At 40.7% G+C, this 21,298-nt stretch overlaps 1 protein-coding gene across 8 annotated transcripts in view; it reads left to right on the forward strand.

Moving 5' to 3' along the window:
* Positions 1-21,298, forward strand: part of LOC138757303 (interleukin-6 receptor subunit beta-like) — a 163,346-nt gene that overhangs the window by 18,284 nt on the left and 123,764 nt on the right. Inside the window, exon 1 of one of the 8 annotated variants that reach the window (XM_069924404.1) lies at positions 20,159-20,310. The exons of the other annotated variants lie outside the window; for them this stretch is intronic. The gene's annotated coding sequence lies outside the window, so the exon portion shown is untranslated. Of the gene's footprint in view, positions 1-20,158; positions 20,311-21,298 lie in introns of those variants that run through there. 8 annotated transcript variants of the gene reach the window in all.

A 21,298-nucleotide genomic window follows, 5' to 3' on the forward strand; every position in this document is an offset into this window, starting at 1 on the left:
GTGCAGGGCTGCTGCTTCCAGGGTTTGGACCACTTCCACAGTCCTGGTTAGGGCATAGATGTTGTCTTCCAGCAGCTTCTGCCAGATGGCCCTTGAGCGTAGCCCTCGGATGAAGGCATCCCGGATCAGCCTCTCGACCTCCTCTATACCTAACCCAGGTTCAGCCAGACATGGTCGGGCCAACTCTCGCAATTGTCCCAGGTAAGACTCAGCCGTCTCCTCGGGTTGCTGGGCTCAGGTGTTGAGGAGTTACCTTGCACAGACCACATTCATGGGGGGCTTGTACAAATTCTCAAGTGTTTCCATTGCTCTCTTGTACGTGGTGCAGCCTTACTGGTTACCTGGAAGGCTCGGGGACCCAGCTTTGACCGGAGTAGGACCAATCTCTTCCGATTAGAGTCCAGGATGTCGCCCTTGTGTGCCTCGATGATTGCCTCGACCGTGTGCTGCCAGATCTCGAAGCGTGTCTGGGCTTCCGGGTGGCGTGGGTTGACCTCGAAGCTCCCTGCGCACAAGAATTTTTCCATGGCAGCCGTGGGAAAATTTTGTGGATTAAATTGTGGTGGGCTGTTAGACAGAATTAGACACACACAAGATAAAGACTGAACAACAGGTTTTAATCCACAAAAACCTCCACAGAACCAGGCTGGCTGTGGCTGCAGCAACTCAGTGTGAGGGCTCGGGAGGCTGGCACAGGCTTATAGCCCGGAGGGTGATTGACAGCCGATCAGGTGGGGCTTGATCCATTCAGCCCGACTGATTGGCAGCCGGCCAGGTGTTGTCCTGTCCCCTTACTCTCCTGCAGGTACAGAGGTTGCCCCCTGGAGTAGGCTGGTGGTGTACCACCACACTTGAGTAATAGTTGTTGGTAAAGCTCATCAATATAGAGCTTCATTAAACATAGATAATAGCAATGGAGATAATTCATGATTAATCTTTTTATAAAACTCCATTGGAAATTCAAAGGAGCCTGGAGCTCCATGAGACTGCATAGTTTTAATCGATTATATAATGTCTTCCAGTGTGCGTGAATCATCCAGTTCCTTCACCAAGTTAGAGTTGTAAGATTATTCAGAAACTCACTCATTTTGGTGTTGTCAGAAGTTTTTTCGGGTTTACAAAATGATGACCAAAAAGATTTAAAGGCTGCATTAATTTCTGTGGGATCTGATGTTATGCTATTAGAGGAGTCTCTAATTTGGGGTATCAGCCTTGATGCAGCAAGTCTGCATTAATAAAAGGTCTGCCTTGGTAGTTGATCAATCTTCGCTTGTAATCAAAACATTACTTGTATAATTCTGGGGATGGACAAACTACATAGCTTTGATCCTTTTCACTAGTTCATTGATTTTGGCAGTACATTTCTTATTTACTGAAGTGAGGTACTGAGCAGGTGGTAGAGCGGCCTTCGATGGGTTGGTGGTGGAGTGGCCTTCGATGGGTTGGCAGTAGAAAGGCATTCAATGGGTCATCTGGAAAGTGGCCTTTGGCGGGTTGGCGGTGAGGCTTTGGTGAGGTGGCCTTCAGCAGGTCAGCAGTGAGTCTTCTGTGTTAGAGTGGTGTTTGGTGGGTCAGTGGTAGAGCAGCCTTTGGAGGATCAGCGGTGAGGTTTCAGCCTCCAGCAGTGAGGCTTCAATGCGGTGGCCTTTGGTGGATCAGTGGTGAGGTTTTGGCAAAGGGAAGTTCAACTTTTTATTTTTGATATTTTAGCAATTAGAATAAGAATTAGCGCCCAGTGAAGGAGTGGAGCTTTGAGGCTTTGGCTTGAGAGGCTGAGGAGGAGCAGAGGCTAAGGAGGAGCTTGCTTCTAGTGAGGTAAGGCCAGGTAAGGTAATTTAATCCTTTAATTAAATTAAGTAGATAATGGAATCAGCTAGGGCAGTGGATTGCTCCGATTGTGGGATGTGGCAAATTTGGGACAGCACAATTGTCCTTGATAACTACACCTGTAAAAGGTGCATCCAGCTGCAGCTCCTGACAACCTGAGTTAGGGAACCGGAGCTGGAGCGACTTTAGATCATTCAAGAGGCAGAGAGGGTGACAGACAGGAGTTTTAGGGAGACAGTCACCCCTAAAAGTTAGGAGGCAGGTAGCTGGATGACTGTCAGGAGAGGGAAGGGGAATAGACAAAGAGAGCAGAGCATCCCTGTGGCCATTCCCATCAACAATAAGTCTACTATTTTGGATACTCTTGGTCAAATCTCTGGCACTGAGACTGGACCCTCAGCTCAGAGAGGAAGGAGGAAAGGAGGAATGCAGTACTGTTAAGGGATTTGATAGAGGGACAGATAAGAGATTCTGTGGGAGAGATCAAGAATCCTGAAAGGTCTATTGCCTCCCTAGTGCCACGGTCCGCGATATTCTCAGATCGAGTTCATGGCATTCTCAGGAGGGAGGGTGAGCAGCCAGTTGTTGATCCATATAGGGACCAATGACGTGGGTAAGAAGGATGAGGAGGTCCTGCAAAGAGTGTTTGAGTTAGGTGCAAAGGTGAAGGACAGGACCTCCAGGGTTGCGATCTCAGGAGTGCTACCCATGCCACATGCTAGTAAGGCAAGAAATATGAAGCTAAATCTGGAGCTAAAGAGATGATCCAGGAAGGAGGGCTTCATGTTTCTGGTTAATTGGCCTCTGTTCCAGGGAAGGTGGGACCTGTTCTGAAGGGACGGTTTGCACCTGAAGTGGAGGGGAACTAATATACTTGTGGGTAGGTTTGTTAGTGCTTCCCTGGGGGGTTTAAACTAAGTTGGCAGGGGGATGGGAACCAGAATGTTAGAGTAGATAGTGAGGTTGAGGAGGATAAAGGTTATGTGAGGACTGCATGTATAGACAGAAATCAAAGGTTTGTACAATATAGAAATGTTCTCAGGTGTACTTATTTCAATGCAAGGAATATTGTTGGAAAGGCAGGCGAGCTTAGAGAGCAGATTGGCACTTGGAACCACAACATTATTGCTATTAGTGAAACTTGGTTACAGGAGGGGCAGGACTGGCACCTCAATGTTCCGGGTTTCCATTGTTTCAGATGTGATAGAGGGGGAGGGATGAAAGGGGGAGGAGTAGCATTGCTATTCAGGGAAAATATCACAGCTGTGCTTGGACAGGACAGCCCATAGGGCTCATCTACAGAAGCCATATGGGAGTAGCTGAGAAATGCGAAAGGTATGACCACATCGATAGGGTTGAATTATAGATCACTTAATAGTCAGAGAGAATTGGAGGACATGGCTTTAGGGTGAAAGGGGAAAGGTTTAGGGGAAACGTTAGGGGGAACTTCTTCACTCAGAGAGTGTTGGGAGTGTGGAATGTGCTGCCACCTGATGTGATAAATGTCGGATAACTCTTAAGTTTTAAGAATTAATTGGATAGATACATGGGTGAGAGTGATCTGGAGGGTTATGGAATGGGTGCAGGTCAATGGGATTAGCGAAATGATGTTTCAGCACAGACTAGAAGGATTGAATGGCCTGTTTCTGTGCTGTAATGTTCTATAATTCTATGGAGTATAAAATTATTTAACCCCTCAAATACCACTTAAGGGACTCCCAAAGTAGGGAGCAAGAGGTTGATTCATTTTATTTATAAGAAAGGAAATCACAAATAGAGTTTGATATAAATTCACAAAATTTTGTAAGATGACATTTTGATGAATCAAGAATAGAGGATGTGAAGTGTTGTGGATGCTTTGTTTGTTCATATTCAGCAATCTGAACAATTTACTTTTTGGTCTTGGCTAATTTTATGATGTGCATGAATCCGTTTGATCCCATAGAACATTTGTTTGTTGCAATTCAAGATTTAATTTTGGATCTCATCATTAGAAATTGAAGCAAGAGCCACCGTTTTGGCATTTTGAAACAGCCTTAACTTGAGCTTGTTACTAACATCATGTGCTAATAAACATTGGTAAAATTGATGGATCAAATAACTAATTTGATTAAAATAATTTGAATGCAACGATTATGTTAATGATGATTCAAGAGTTATTTCATGGAAAGGAAATTGCAAAACTTTGAGGAAATAGATATTCAATGTAAAGATAACTCTCACAGAGCCAGCCCAGATAACTCTCAATGTAAAGATAACTCTCACAGAGCCAGCCCAGATAACTCTCAGTGTAAAGATAACTCTCACAGAGCCAGCCCAGATAACTCTCAATGTAAAGATAACTCTCACAGAGCCAGCCCAGATAACTCTCAGTGTAAAGATAACTCTCACAGAGCCAGCCCAGATAACTCTCAGTGTAAAGATAACTCTCACAGAGCCAGCCCAGATAACTCTCAGTGTAAAGATAACTCTCACAGAGCCAGCCCAGATAACTCTCAATGTAAAGATAACTCTCACAGAGCCAGCCCAGATAACTCTCAATGTAAAGATAACTCTCACAGAGCCAGCCCAGATAACTCTCAATGTAAAGATAACTCTCACAGAACCAGCCCAGATAACTCTCAGTGTAGATAACTCTCACAGAGCCAGCCCAGATAACTCTCAGTGTAAAGATAACTCTCACAGAGCCAGCCCGATAACTCACAGTGTAAAGATAACTCTCACAGAGCCAGCCCAGGCAAGACAGGTCATACGATGCTTTTCTGTGCTGCATTTATTCTGCCTTTTTCATTGGTGTCTTCATGACAAACACTCAGTTGCACTGACAATTTCCATCATGAAGTGCTTTGTGAGAATGGTCATTAACTCGAGCATCCCAGGCAACCTCAATGCATTACAATTCACCGACATTACATTTCCTTGGTCCTTGACTCAGCTTGAACTCCTGGACAATAAAGACACCTTTCCACATTAGCGGAATGATGTTTCAGCACAGACTAGAAGGATTGAATGGCCTGTTTTCTGTGCTGTAATGTTCTATAATTCTTTGGAGTATAAAATTATTTAATTCCTATTTAGCAATTAAAGCTGCACCTTCAACACCTTGAATAAAAGTTCAGTTATATATTTTTACCCACTATGAACACTGTGAGACCTGCTGAATTCCTCTAGCATTTCTATGTTTTTAGTTCAACATCATGGTCCCAAAATAAATTTGCACTTCCCTCTGCAAATTAATCCTACAAATAGCAATCAGTCAGGATTAGCAATGACACCTCCATCACAACACTTCATTACACCAGTGCCTCTCAAGGCCACTTAATCAGCCCCATACTATTCTTGTGGTACACTCATGAATGTGTGGCTAAATACTGCTCTAAACTGCCATTGTTGTAGCCAGATCTCAAACAATGATGAATCAACATGCAGGAAGAAGATATAGTCTAGTGGCATGGTATCAGGACTACAATTCCCTCAGTGTCATTGACCAGGAAGCTGGGTGGAGAACATGCCCCAGTCTGAATCAACAGTGCCAAGGTGGAGATGGAAGAGTGCTTTAAGTTTTTAGATGTAAATGTACTTCACAATTGACCTGACCCAACTACTTTGAGCCTGCAGCCAAGAAAATACACCAATGCCTCTATTTCCTCAGAAGCCTAAGGAAATTTGACATCCCTTACACCTCTTAACAATTTTTATAATAAATGCTCCATTGAAAGCATCCTGTCCCTATGCATCTCAGGAAATGCTCTGCCCAGGACTGTATGAAATAGCAGAGAGTTGTGAATGCAACTTAGGCCACCATGCAAACCAATCTCCCCTACATCGACTCCTCTGTACTTGCTGTTGCCTCAAAGATGCAGCCAACGTATTAAAAGACACCAACCATCCTAGTCACACTTTTCTCTCCGACCTCTTGACAGGCAGAATATTACACGAGCTTGCATAACCACGCACCACCAGATTCAAAAAAGAGTTTCTTCCCTGCTGCTGTCTGACAATTGAACAAATCTCTCGTGAGCAAAATGATGCTGGCCTTGCACTGTTTGAACTGAACTTTTTTCTCTGTGATACTTTACACTGCAATTTTGGTTTATTTTGCACCATCTGTTGTACTCAGGTTTAGGTTGAATTGCCTGGATAGTACACAAACCAATGTTTTTTTTCACAGTATTTCAGTACGTGACAATAATCAATTCAATAGAGCACAAGTTGAACTGCGCTACAATTTGCAAATTATGAAAATCCCTTATCATTCTTTTTTCTCCCTCTCCTCCTAAAATTTTGAAGTTATCCTTCTTTATGGCATCTGGTTAATTTATTAAGATCGAGGATAATCGGCATAATGGTTGCTTTCTGTGTATGAATATAGAAACTGCTCTTCAGTAAATCAGGTGTTCCTCCAATTTACAGCTGGTCTTGGTGGGATAATACATGAAGCCATGGACAGCCAAGACCAGCTGTAAATTGGAGGAACAACAATTGATTATCCTTACTGTCTAACAGGATGGCATTAACATTGACATATCCAGTTTCAGCTATCCTACTCTCTGTTCTCCCTCCCTCCTTTGTCTTCTTTTCTCCAGCTCTCCACACCCTTCTCTCCATTTTTTTTGAATATTTTATTTTTCATCAAAAAACCCCCCAAAACAACATCACACATTTCTTCAATATATACAGATATCCACCAACTAATTACAAGCTTGTGATGTTCTCTTCCTCCCCCCATAAAGAGAAAAGAGAAAAAAACAGATGCAGATTCAGTGAACATTAGGAAAAGCAATGGGCCCACCCTTATATAATTTCTTTTATTAATCCACCTATTGCCATTTCCATCGGGGTGTGGTTACAGTTGCGCTCCCATATACGTCAAGAATGGCTGCCATATTCTAACAAAGGTGCTGTGTCGGTTTCTAAGATCATACATGATTTTTTTTCCATGGGAATACAGCAATGCATCTCTGTAGTCTATCAACTAATAAGGAGTGGGGAGTCAGACTTCCAGATCATCGCTATACATTTTCTTTGCTATGAACAAAGCAACTAATATGAATTGAATTTGGAATTTAGGTAATTTATAGTTATGTCCATTAAGTTCCCCAAAAGATATAATGTGGTTATCCTGGTTAGAATATTAGCTAAATCCTGCCAAAATAGGCCCACCTTTACACAGGATAAGGTTCCATAAACAAATGTTCCCACCTCCACCCCACACTAGAGCACATTTCCGACACCTCTGGTTTCGCCTTCTGGATCTTTTGTGGTGTTAGGTAAAGGTGGTGCAAGAAGTTGTATTGATCCAATCTGATCCCAGAATTAATCACTGCTGTCACATTATTTTTTTACACCAGTTCAACCAGCACCTCTCGTGAATTGTGATGCCCAAATGCAACTCCCCTCTCTCCCTTGATCTATGTAGCCCCTGCTTTGGACTCTCACCTTGGAATACAGAGTACGTTCTTGAAATAAATTTAGGTTCATTTCCTGGTCGCAGCATCCCATCTGCCTTGTTGGGTGTAGGTGGGGTCATTGTGGGACCCCACCTATCCCTTAGGAATGATCTTAACTGGAGAAAACAGTGAAAGGTTCCATAAGACCAATTGAATGTACCTTTTAGGTGCTCGAAGGACATAAGCTGTCTCTCTTCATAGCAGTCACCAATATATCATCCCCTGCAGATGCCAAATCTCCAAAGTTTTGTTGCCCAAATTCATGGGCATCATTTCATTATGGGTCAGTGGTGCCTTTGGCGATATTCCCACTTTCTCTACAAAACACTCATTGGTCTTGAGCCAAATTTTAATCATATGCTTTAAAATGGGGTTGTTCACTTTTTTTTGCTATTAACAACTTGGTGTCCAATTCGTATATAAAATCCTTCACTGTCCTCTCACCCATTGTACCCAAGTGGGCAGCTCCCCCTCCTTGAAGAAGGATGAGAGGTACCTTAACTAAGCTGCTAGATAATATTTTTAAAAAATCAGGTAACCTTAACACCCCCCCCCCCCCCCCCCCCACCAAAGCTGTAGTCCCATGTCAATTTTTAAAGAGATATCCTGGACACTTTCCCATTCCAAATAAATGTCCTTATATTACCGTTTAGAGTTTTAAAAAAAAGACCGTGGTAATTGAATGGGTAGAGATTGGAAGAGATATTGGAGTCCTGGCATCACCTTCATTTTTACAAAATGAAGCCTCAACATTAAGGTGATGGGCAGCTCCCTCTATATTATTAAGTCACCTTCAATCTCTTCCAGCATAGGGAGGTAGTTAAGTTTGTACAAGTTCTGTAGGTTACTATCAATCTTGATTCCTAGGTATTTAACACCTTCTGTCTGCCTGCTGAATTGACTATTTCTTTGGTATTCTTTACAGTTGAATTTATCCAGTGTCATAATCTTACTTTTTTCTATATTCAATCCCAGACAGGAAATCATTAACTTTATCTGAGTCCCTTGGTGCCTCCATTTTATACAAGTCCTCATACAAAAAGTTTAAGTGTATCATTAATTTCTTTTGGGAAATATGGTATCGAGTCTGGACTTGACTGAATTGTGTTGATGACTCTAGTGGTTTCCTCCACCTTCAATTGTCAAACCAAAACTTTGTGTTTTTTCACATATTGTAGAAAATAGCTTGGATTGCAAGAGTATTTTTTCCACTCTGTACGTTTGCAAAGTGTTGTATTTCAGTTTTTTTTATTCTCTGTGATAGAATATAGATAAATTGGGGCAGGGTTTGTTAGTGAAGGTCACATACAAACACTTTTAAAACAGATCTTATTTTAAATACTGGAGCTCTGCTAATGCTAGACTTATTGGGGCCTCAGAGCCTTTGCAAAAGCTTTGGAGAGTGCCAAATAGACTTCACTAATGGATTGTTGTTTACAAAAAGGCAACAGCTTGTCGGAGCCACAGACAGTTTGGAGGGGAATTTACTGCTCTAAGAGGGTCATGTGGTTTTGCAAGTAGAGAGAGTCAAACAGTTTTTTCTCTCTGAGAAAGAGAGAGAGAGAGAGAGAGATCAATTCTACAGTTTGACAGTCAGAAGCAGAAACTGGAACTGGAACAGGACAAGCTGGAAAGCTTGTGGAAAATCCCATTTGGAAGATGAGTTATGAGTGCTTAGTTCAGCCTGGTCAAAACCCTTGTGGTTCAAGCAAGAGGAGAGAACTGGCTGTCTAATGTTTCACTTGAAATAAGAAAAACTCTGTGGTGACCTGAAAGAAAGAGGTTATCATCTGGAGAACCCTGAGGGGGCACGTTTCTTCAGCAAGACACTAAAGTGGCCGAAGGAAGTAAATCAGTTGTGGGTATCAGCATAAAATTAATCTCTCTCTGAAAACCAACAAGAACCTTCCTGAGCAGTAACCATTTACCTTTCAAGCATCAAAGCCTGGTGAACTTTATAAATGTCAAATTCTGTGCACAGTATAAGAATTGCCTGCAACCAGTGAACTTGAAGGAATGAGAAGTGAGATTGAACTGTGAATCAAAGAACTTTTCTGAACTTACACAAACATGTGCTAGAATTAGAAGGGGGTTAAGTCAATAGTGTGATTTTGTTTTCATTTTTAAAGATAATTAAAAGACACTTTTGTTGAAGTAACTATTTGTTTTGGTGAATGTCTATTACTGCTGGGTTTTGGGGTCCTCTGGGCTTGTAACATCTCTAACCCCTGATATTTCTCTTTTGATCCTGAATTTTGATGTTCTTTTTCCAATTTTGTGATTTCCTGCTCTAGTGTCTTCACCTCAGCCAGATTTTTAAAAATATACTCTTCATATACAAAATTATTTGCACCCTTGGATAGATCTTTAGCATATTCTAGATTTTTTTTAAATCTTGTTTGTTGAGGGGCAATTTGTTTGACAAAACAAAGCTATTTGGTCCCTTATGAAGGAACAGGTCTGAATCTTTCAACAGCATAACATTAAGGTTCCATCTATAAGCATTTGCCTGTTCTCGAGGCATTGCTACTAGCAGGGTCAGTGGTGAGTGATCTGATAAGAGCCTTGCTAGATATTCTGACTCAAGCACTCTGCCTTCCAACTGAGCCGACATTAAAAAGTAATCAATTCTGGTATGAGTCATGGGGCTTTGAATAAAAGGTATAGTCTCTAGTCTGTGGGTTCCACCGTCTCCATGCATCTATCAAATTTAAGCCTTTCATAAAGGCCAAGGTGGTTTTTGCCACTTTGGACCTTGTCATCATTTTCGTTGTTTCATCGAGAACAGGGTCCAAATAGAAATTTAGCATCACCCTCAATTAGTTTATTTTGGTTTCCTTCTGCAGCTTTTAAGAAGGCATTTTGCATAAACTTTTCATCATTGATATTTGGTGCATAAAGATTCAGCTGTGTCCATGGTTCTGAATATATTTGGCAGTGTACCATTACAAATCTCTTGGCTGGGTCTGTCGTGATGCCTCTCAACATTACTGGAACAATCTTATGTATTAGAATGACTACCCATATAACCATTTACAGCACAGAAACAGGTCAGTTCAGCCCTTCTAGTCCATGCTGAACAATTTCTCTCACCTAGTCACACTGGCATGCATTTGGCCCATAACCCTCCATATCTCTCCTGTCCATATACCTATCCAACTTTTCCTTAAATATTAACATTGATCTTGCTTCTACCACCTCTGTCGAAAGTTCATTCTATACCCCCACCACCCTCTGCATGAAGAAATTCCCCCTAATGTTTCCCCTAAAGTTTTCCCCTTTTACTCTCAATCCATGCCCTCTTGTTTGAATCTCCCCCACACTCAGTGGAAAAAGCCTATTCACATTTATTTTATCTGTCCCCCTTATAATTTTGAATACCTCAATCAAATCACCCTTCAATTGTCTATGCTCCAGGGAATAAAGTCCCAGCATGCTCAACCTTTCCCTGTTACTCAAACCCTGAAACTCCAGCAACATTCTTTTAAAATCTCTCTATTCTGTTTATATCCTTCCTGTAATTTGGCAACCAAAACTGTATACAGTATTTCAAATTTGGCCTCATCAATGTCTTATACAACTTCAACATAGCATTCCGACTCCTGTATTCAATACTCTGATTTATGAAAGCCAACATATCAAATGCCTTCTTCACCACCCTATCCACAAATGACTCAACTGTCAGGGAATTATGTGCCATGACTTCTAAATCCCTTTGTTCCACTGCACTCCTCAATTGTCTTACTTAAAGCGTATTACCTGTTTTGATTAGTCCTACCAAAATGTAGCACCTCACATTATCAATATTAAACTCTATCTGCCATTTTTCAACCCACTCTTCTAACTGTCTTATATCACCCTGTAAGCTTTGATAATCTTCCACACTGTCCACAATACAACCAACCTCTGTATCATCTGCAAATTTACTAATCCAATTTGCCACCCTATCATCTAGATCAGTAGTTCGCAACCTTTTACTTTCCACTCACATATCACTTTAAGTATTCCCTATGCCATAAGCGTTCTGTGATTAATAAGGGATTGCTTAAGGTGGTATGTGGATGGAAAGAAAAAGTTTGAAAACCACTGTTTTAATCATTCCAAATTGATTCATTATGTGCACAGTTTCATATCTCTAAAGGAAATGGGCCAATGACAATTTTTCTCAAGCAAAATATTTCAGTAATAATTAACCTTCCCTTCCTACTCACATACCACCTTAAGGAATCACTTACTAATCAAAGAACACTTATGGCATAGGGAATACTTAAAATGGTATGTGAGTGGAAAATAAAAGGTTGGGAACCACTGATCTAGATTGTTAATATATATGACAAACAGCAGTCTCTGAGGCACTTCACTCATCACTGACCTCCATCTTGACAAATAATTTTCCACCACTAATCTCTGGCATCTCCCATCCAACCATTGTTGAATCCATTTCACTACTTCATCATTAATACCTAATGCTTTCACCTTCCTTTCTAACCACTTATGGGGAACCTTGTCAAAAGTCCAAATAGACAACATCCACAGCCTTCCCCTCATCAACCTTTTTAGTAACCTCCTTGAAAAACTTTAAGATGTGTTAAACATGATCTGCACCATACAAAACCATGCTGGACTACTCCGAATCAATCCCTGTCCTTCCAAATAGTTATATATACCATCTCTAAGAACACTTTCCATTAATTTACCCACAACTGACGTCAGACTTACAGGGATATAATTACCAGGTTTACTTTTGGGTCCTTTTTTGAACAGTGGAACAACATGAGCCACCCTCCAGTCTTCTGGCACCTCCCCCGTGGCCAGTGACATTTTAAATATTTCTGTCAACGTCCCCACTATTTGTTCACTAACCTCCCCGAGGGTCCTAGGGAATATTTTGTCAGGACCTGGAGATTTATCCACCTTGATCTATTTTAATATATCCAACACTACCTCCTCATTAATCCTTATATTATCCATGACCTCCCTATCATATTTCTTCACTTCATCTGGCTCAATATTCTTTTCCTCCGTGAATACTGAAGAAAAATTTTTTTTTAAATTTCTCCCATCTCCTCTGACTTCTCACGGAGCCTACTCTTCAAGGGGCTCAATTTTATCCTTTTAATGTACCAATAGAAACCCTTTGGATTTATTTTTACTTTGCCTGCCAAAGTAGCTTCATATCTCCTTTTAGCCATTCTAATTTGTTTCTTGTTTTTTTTAAACCCTCCTTATATTCCTCAAGCAGTCAATTCCTTCCCTGCTGTTTATACCTGTTGTACACATCCCTCTTCCTCTGAACCAGGTTCCCAATATCTTTTGAAAGCCAAGGCTCCCTATAGTTTCTAGCCTTTCTTTTAATCCTCATGGGGATATAATGACTTTGTGCTCTCAAAATTTCCCCTTTGAATATCCTCCATTTATCTGCTACATCCTTCCCTGAAAATATCTTATCCCAATCCACACCCTCAAAATCTTTTCTCATCCCCTCAAAATTTTCTTTCTTCCAATCAAGAATCTCAATCTTTGGCCCATCTCTATTCTTTTCCATTAATAGCCTGAAACTAATAGTTATTGTGATCACTAGACCCAAACTGTTTCCAACACAAATCTCTGTCACCTGACCTATCTCATTCCCTAATAGGAGATCCAATACTGCCCTATCTTGAGTCTGTTCTTTATGTACTGATTAAGAAAACTTCCCTGAACACACTTAACAAACTCCAACCCATCCAGTTCTCTTACTCTATGGGCGTTCCAGTTAATGTGTGGAAAGTTGATATCTCCCATAATTACCATCTTGTGTTTATTACACATATACGCAATCTTCTTACAAATTTTCTCCTCTAATTCCCTCAGCTCATATGGTGGTCTATTATACGCTCCTATTAATGTTTTCATGCCTCTGCCATTCCTCAATTCTATCCAAATAGCTTCGCTGGATGATTCCACCAAACCATCCTGCTGTAATGTTCTTTCTAATAAGCAATGCTACTTCTCCACCTTTTATTCCCCCCTGTTCTAGCATGCCTAAAACAATGGAATCCTGGAATATTTAACTGCCAAATGCCCTTCCTGCAACCAAGTTTGACTGATGATCACAATATCGTATTTACAGGTGTCTATCCATGCCTTAAGCTCATCCTCCTTATTTACAATCCTCCTTGAATTAAAATACATGCAATTAACAGAATGTTTTTCACAAATACTCCTTTGGTTACCATCTACTTATGTTCTGCTTCCTCCATTCCTTCCAATCTGGGTGTTCTTCCTCCCTAATCGTCATACTCTTATGCTGATTCCCACTGCCCCTGCCAAGCTAGTTTAAACCCTCCCCAACAGCTTGAGCAAACCTGCCTGCTGGAATATTGGTCCCCCTCAAGTGCAACCCATCCCTTTTGAACAAGTCACACTTTCCCCAGAAGAGATCCCAATGATCCAGAAATCTAAACCCCTGCCCCCACTGCACCAGCTCCTGAGCCACACATTCATTCTCCACAACTTCCTATTTCTATCCTCACTAGCATGTGGCACAGGGAGCAATCCTGAGATTGACACCCTTGAGGTCCTGCTTTTCAACTTCTTTCCTAACTCTATATAATTCTTCTTCAGGACCTCATCCCCACTTCTAACTAAGTCATTGGTCCCCACATGGACCATGACTTCTGTCTGCTCGCCCTCCCCCTCCAGAATGCTGTGGACTCGATCAGACACATCCCTGACCCTGGCATCTGGGAGGCATCATACCAACCTGGAGCCCCAATCTCGATCAGCAAACCTCCTATCTGCTTCTCTAACCTGCGAGTCCCCAACTACAAGAGCCCTTAATTTTTCCCCCTTCCCTTCTGAGCCAAGGGTTCAGCCCCTGTGCTATAGACCCGACCACTGTGACTTATCCCCACAGATTGTCCCCCCCCAACAGTATCCAAAGCAGTATACTTGTTGTTGAAGGGAATGGCCACAGGGGTACTCTGCACTGCTTGTCACCCCCTTTTCCCTTTCCTTTTTTATTAATAGTTTTTTATTTTTCACACTGTGAACCATATCAACCAAAATACATACAAATATTTCCCTCTTAAATATACACAGTGGCATTTTCTCCCATTTTCCCCCCCCTACCTTCCCTCACCCCTTCCCACCCCCCCAAACCCATTAAACATTCAACATATACAATACAATAAAACCATTAAACAATGTCATCACACAATGAAAAATAAACAAGAAAAATGTGTCATCTACTTTTACACCCTGGATCAAGTCATTTTGTCTTCTTATTATTTTTGGGGGTGGAGGTCCGAGGCAAGCCCTCTCTGTTATGTTCCATGTACTGTTCCCAAATTTGTTCAAATAATATGACTTTATTTTTTAAATTATATGTTATTTTTTCCAATGGAATACATTTATTCATTTCCATGTACCATTGCTGTATTCTCAGACTCTCTTCCGATTTCCAAGTTGACATTATACATTTTTTTGCTACAGCTAAGGCTATAATAATAAATCTTTTTTGCGCTTCATCCAGTTTGAGGCCTAATTCCTTATTTCTTATATTACTTAGAAGAAAGATCTCTGAATTTTTTGGTATGTTGTTTTTTGTGATTTTATTTAATACCTGATTTAGATCTTCCCAAAACTTTTTCACTTTCTCACATGCCCAAATTCCATGTACTGTTGTTCCCATTTCCTTCTTACAGCGAAAACATCTATCTGATAATGTTGGATCCCATTTTTTAAAACTTTTGAGGCGTGATATATAACCTGTGTAATCAATTCTACTGTATCATGCGTAACCTTGTGTTTATTATATTCTTCATAGTTCCAGAACATAACTTTTCCCATGTTCCATTTTTTATCTTTATGTTTAAATCTTTTTCCCACTTTTGTTTGGGTTTATAGCTTATTTTATCATTTTCCTTCTCTTGCAGCTTGATGTACATGTTTGTTATAAATCTTTTAATTATCATTGTGTCTGTAATCACATATTCAAAGCGGCTTCCTTCTGGTAATCTCAGTCTGTTTTCCAATTTATCCTTTAAGTAGGCTTTCAGCTGATGGTATGCAAACATTGTACCATGAGTTATTCCATATTTGTACTTCAACTGTTCAAATGTTAATAAATTATTTCCCAAAAAACAATTTTCTATCCTTTTAACTCCTTTTCTCTCCCATTCTCTAAAGGAAAGGTTATCTATTGTAAAAGGGATAAGCTGATTTTGCATCAATAATAATTGTGGTATTTGGTAATTTTTTTTCATTTCTAAGTGAATCTTCTTCCATATATTGAGTAAACGATGCAATACTGGTGAGTTTTTAATATTGTACCAGCTTTTCATCCCACTTATAAAGTATACGTTCTGGTACCTTCTCCCCTATTTTATCTAGCTCCCCTATTTTATCTAGCTCTATCTTAGTCCAATCTGGTTTTTCCCTTGTCTGATAAAAATCTGATAAATACCTTAATTGTGCTGCTCTGTAATAATTTTAAAGTTTGGTAACTGCAATCCACCTTGGTTGTACCTCTCTGTTAATTTATCGAACGCTATCCTCGGTTTCCTGCCTTTCCATAAAAATATCCTTATTATTCTCTTTAGTTCATTAAAGAATTTCTCTGTTAAGGGAATTGGTAACGAATGAAATAAGTATTGTATCCTTGGGAAGACATTCATTTTAATGCAATTTACCCTCCCTATCAACGTTAGTGGTAATTCTTTCCAATGTTCTAAGTCTTCCTGCAATTTCTTTATTAGTGGTTGATAATTTAATTTGTACAAGTGGCTTAAATTATTATCTAAACTAATACCTAGGTATTAGATTGCTTGTGTTTGCCATTTAAATGGTGATTCTTTTTTAAATTCTGTATAATCCGCATTACTCATTGGCATCACTTCACTTTTATTTGTGTTGATCTTGTACCTCGAAATTTCTCCATATTCCTTCAATTTCTTATGTAGTTCTTTTATTGATATTTCTGGTCCTGTTAAAGCGCTGGATGGGTCACGTCTCCAGAATGGAGGACCATCGCCTTCCCAAGATCGTGTTATATGGCGAGCTCTCCACTGGCCACCGTGACAGAGGTGCACCAAAGAAAAGGTACAAGGACTGCCTAAAGAAATCTCTTGGTGCCTGCCACATTGACCACCGCCAGTGGGCTGATAACGCCTCAAACCGTGCATCTTGGCGCCTCACAGTTTGGCGGGCAGCAACCTCCTTTGAAGAAGACCGCAGAGCCCACCTCACTGACAAAAGGCAAAGGAGGAAAAACCCAACACCCAACCCCAACCAACCAATTTTCCCCTGCAACCGCTGCAATCATGTCTGCCTGTCCCGCATCGGACTTGTCAGCCACAAACGAGCCTGCAGCTGACGTGGACTTTTTACCCCCTCCATAAATCTTCGTCCGCGAAGCCAAGCCAAAGAAAGAAGAAATATACTATGATGTCATCTGCAAATAAGCTGATTTTATACTCCTTCTCCTTTATTGTTATCCCTTTTATTTTATTTTCTCTTCTTATCAGTTCTGCCAATGGTTCTATTGCTAAAGCGAACAGTGAGGGAGATAATGGACATCCCTGCCTCATTGACCTACTTAATTTAAATTGGTTTGATACATATCCATTTACTGTTACCTTCGCCAATGGTCCATTATATAATGATTTAATCTAATTAATATATTTTTCTGGTAGGTTGAACCTCTGTAATACTTTGAATAAATAATTCCATTCTACCCTGTCAAAGGCTTTTTCTGCATCTAAAGCAACAGCCACTATTGGCTTCTTATTTCCTTGAACTGCATGAATTAGATTAATAAATTTACAGACATTATCCGCTGTTCACCTTTTCTTAATAAATTCAGTTTGATCTTGTTTTACAATTTTGGTACACAGTCGGCCAATCTGTTTGCTAATAATTTTGCTATTATCTTATAATCTGAATTAAGTAGAGATATTGGTCTATATGATACTGGTGTTAATGGATCCTTCCCCGTCTTTGGTATTGTTGTATTTATTGCTGTCTAACATGAATCTGGCAAGTTTTTTGTTTCTTCTATCTGGTTCATTACTTCCAGGAGAGGAGGAATTAATAACTCTTTAAATGTTTTATAGAATTCTATTGGGAATCCATCCTCTCCAGGCGTTTCATTGTTTGGCAGCTTTTTTTAATATATCCTGTACTTCCTCTATTTCAAATGGTTTTATCAGTTTGTTTTGTTCCTCTTCTTTCAATTTTGGCAGTTCAATTTTAGCTAAAAAGTCTTCAATTTTATCATCGGTTCCCCTCGTTCTCAGTTTGGTATAATTGTTCATAAAATTCCTTAAAGTTCTCATTAATCTCCATTGGATTATATGTAATTTGTTTGTCCTTTTTCCTTGATGCTAATACAGTTCTTTTAGCTTGTTTTGTTTTAAGTTGCCAGGCTAATATTTTGTGTGAATTTTCTCCTAGCTTATAATACTTTTTCTTTATTTTCATTATGTTATTCTCCCCCTTATACGTTTGTAATGTTTCGTATTTTATTTTTTTGTCCGCCAATTCTCTTCTTTTTGTTATATCATCCCTTCTTGCTCGTTCGTTTTCTGTACTTACTATCTCCCTTTCCAACACATAACTTATTATCTGCTCTCTAATGAAAGTTTTCATTGCATCCCATAATATAAATTTGTCTTTCACTGATTCCGTATTTATTTCAAAATACATTTTAATTTGACTTTCAATAAACTCTCTAAATTCCTGCCTTTTAAGTAGCATGGAGTTTAACCCCCATCTATATGTTCTTGGTGGGATGTCCCCCAGTTCTATTGGTAATAACAGGGGTGAATGATCAGATAGCAATCTAGTTTTATATCAAGTTTTCCTAACTCTCCCTTGAATATGGGCCGACAACAAAAACATATCAATCCTTGAGTATGTTTTATGATTACTCGAATAATAGGGGTATTCCTTCTCCCTTGGGTACTGCCTCCTCCATATATCCATAAGTTTAATTTCCTGCATTGATTTAACCATAAATTTGGCCACTTTATACTTTTTGCTAGTCTTTTGTCCAGTTTTATCCAACATTGGATCCAAATTAAGGTTAAAATCCCCTCCTATCAATATATCTCCTTGTGTATCTACAATCTTCAAAAAAATATCTTGCATAAACTTTTGATCCTCCTCATTAGGTGCATATATATTGAGCAAATTCCAAAATTCTGAATATATCTGACACTTTATCATAACATACCTCCCTCCTGGATCTATTATTTCCTCCTCTATTTTGTTTGGTACATTTTTATTAATTAATATAGCTACACCTCTAGCTTTTGAATTATATGATGCTGCCTCTACATGCCCTCCCACCAATAGCGACATCTGTTGTATATCCTCTAGTACACGACAACCATCAGATATGTCTCGGGGAAGGACAATGTCACAGCGGACACACTTTCCAGGCCAACGATTCAGGCCTTATCCCAGGGAGTGGACTATGCAGCATTAATGAAGGCACTGTAGGAGAATGGAAAGATGGCCAGTTACCGCAGTCTCGGGGCTGAAGCTGCAGGACGTCCCATATGGACCTGGTGGGGACACCCTCTTGTGTGACGTGGCCATTGGCCAACTGCATCCCATCCTCCTGGCAACCTGGAGACGGCGAGTGTTCGATTCTATCCACAATCTCGCTCACCCCTCCATCAGGACAACCATCTGGATGGTCGCTAGAAAGTTCATATGACATGGCCTCCAGAACCAGGTCAGCGAAAACGTGCACACAGTGCCAGACAGCCAAGTTACAGGAGCACACCAAAGCCCCACTACAGCAGTTTGAACCCACCCGCAGAAGGTTCAACCATATCCATGTGGATATTGTGGGTCCCCTCCCAGTATCACGTGGTGCACGGTAGCCCCTCACCATAGTGGACTACTTCACCAGATAACCCTGCTCTCTGACATGACCACCGAGTCCTGTGCCCAGGCACTGATCATGACGTGGTGGCATGTTTCGGACTACTGGCCCACATAACGCCCAACAGAGGTGCACAATTCACCTCCAGCCTGTGGTCGGCCTTAGCTAGCCTGAGGGGAATGCAGCTACACCACATGGCTGCATGCCATCTGCAGTCAAATGAGCTAATAGAGTTTTTCTACATACATCTGAAGTCAGCACTCATGGCCCGCCTGAAGAAGCCCAACTAGGTAGATGAACTCCCCTGGGTCTTTCTGGGAATCTGCATGAACTCCTTGTCAGCCAAGATGGTCTATGGAGCACCCCTGGTCATCCCTGGCAAGTTCATACCAGCCCTGCGGGGGCAGGAAGAAGAACCTTCAGCGATCCTGGACAGATTATGTGAGGAGCTTGGCAACCTGGCCCCTGTACCGACTTTGTGTTCCGGATACACCTGGACTTGTGTACCCAAGGATCTACAGAACTGTGAGCTGGTGTTGCATAGAAGTGGGGCGCATTGGGCACCTTTGCAAAAGCCGTACGAGGGGCTGTTCAAGATGATCCAGAATAATGGCTCCACATATGTCCTGGACATGGGGGGAAAGAAGAGGTTTTTACGATAGACCGACTCAAGCTGGCCCATGTGAACTTGACTCAACCGGTGGAGGTCCAGTCACCTTGGCGCAGGGGCAGACTGCCCAAATAGAGACTCATTCAGACCTAGGGGACTGGGGACTGTAGCGCTGGCTCTGGGGGAAGGCCCACTAAGTACATGGTCGAACTGGCAAAAATGGCAGCCGCGTGCAACTAAGGAGATCCTCTCTCAGAATGGCACTGGCCTTTACCCCTTCTCTTCATTGCGGAGCAAAACCTGTGCACGAAGAATCTTTTGTATGAGCAGGCGACATCATTTCCGGGGAGAGCACTGGGAACTGGAAGTGCGTACAAGCTGGTCCAGTGAACCCTGATTAAACCAGTTTAAACTACAGCTCTGACTGAGCGCATCTGTTTGTTATAGGTCTGTATAGCATATTGCTACAGCAGCATTCCATGGATCAGGCCTGAAATGCAAGCCTGGGCTCTAAACTCAAACTCCTTCAGTGAAACTTGATCCAGGTCAGTCAGATTTAACAGCATCATATTTGAGATACAGCTGATAACATCTTGGTAAAAACACAAAAATGCTGGAGGAATTCAGCAGGTCTCATAGTATCCATAGGATGTAGGTAAAGATAACGTCTGTTGTATATTTTTACCTCCTTTGGACACTGCAAGAACTGCTGAGTTCCTCCAGCATTTCTGTGTTTTTACTACATTCACAGCGCTAGCAGACTTTTGTCTTTCACTAATATCATCTTGGTTTGGAGTATAAACAAGACTTAGAGCAATGAGCAAGGACTGATTAATGTAATGATGTTCATAACATATTATTATAAGATCCATATGTTCTGTGCTTAAAGTTATCTGAACGTTAAATCCTGGATTTCCATGAGGAGTGACATTTTGTCCCTCTTAAGCAGAATCGCATCAGATACAAATGCTTTTTAAGACTTTGCTATGAGAGTCATTCTAATTTTTCTGCAAGAAATTTGGTGGCAGTCCAATAAACCACATGCCAGAGCCCAGAGGCCTTAATGTTTACTTTAAAACAATACAACTTTGCAATTTAAGATAGTTATTTGTTGATTATTTAGAAATATTTACTGGATGTTTATGCCAAAGACAATTCTAATTTAAAAATGGACTTTTGATAAATACAATGTATTTATGTACTAAATGTAGTACATTTAGCTATATCATTTCTCTTTCTGATTTAACTGAGTGGTGCAGTTAGTGGGAGTATCAGCAGGAAGAAAGCAGAGACGTGGGAGGTATTACTGGCACATTAAGTGCCTGGAAGGGAGAGCAAAAGGAGAAAATGTTTGCACAATTTCCTGTTCTTAACAACAAGATAATTGAATCAAAATAGGCTTTTTGAGTGACATATTAGTTATATATGGCACATATTTAAGAATTACTTTATTGAACATAACTGGCCTGAGTAATGAAATTTAACCCATGAATCCTGGATCTGAGACTGTAATGCTCTAAGATTGAGGAATCT

Source organism: Narcine bancroftii, chromosome 3, assembly GCF_036971445.1.
Source record: "Narcine bancroftii isolate sNarBan1 chromosome 3, sNarBan1.hap1, whole genome shotgun sequence".
In the NCBI taxonomy this organism is placed as follows: Eukaryota; Metazoa; Chordata; class Chondrichthyes; order Torpediniformes; family Narcinidae; genus Narcine; species Narcine bancroftii.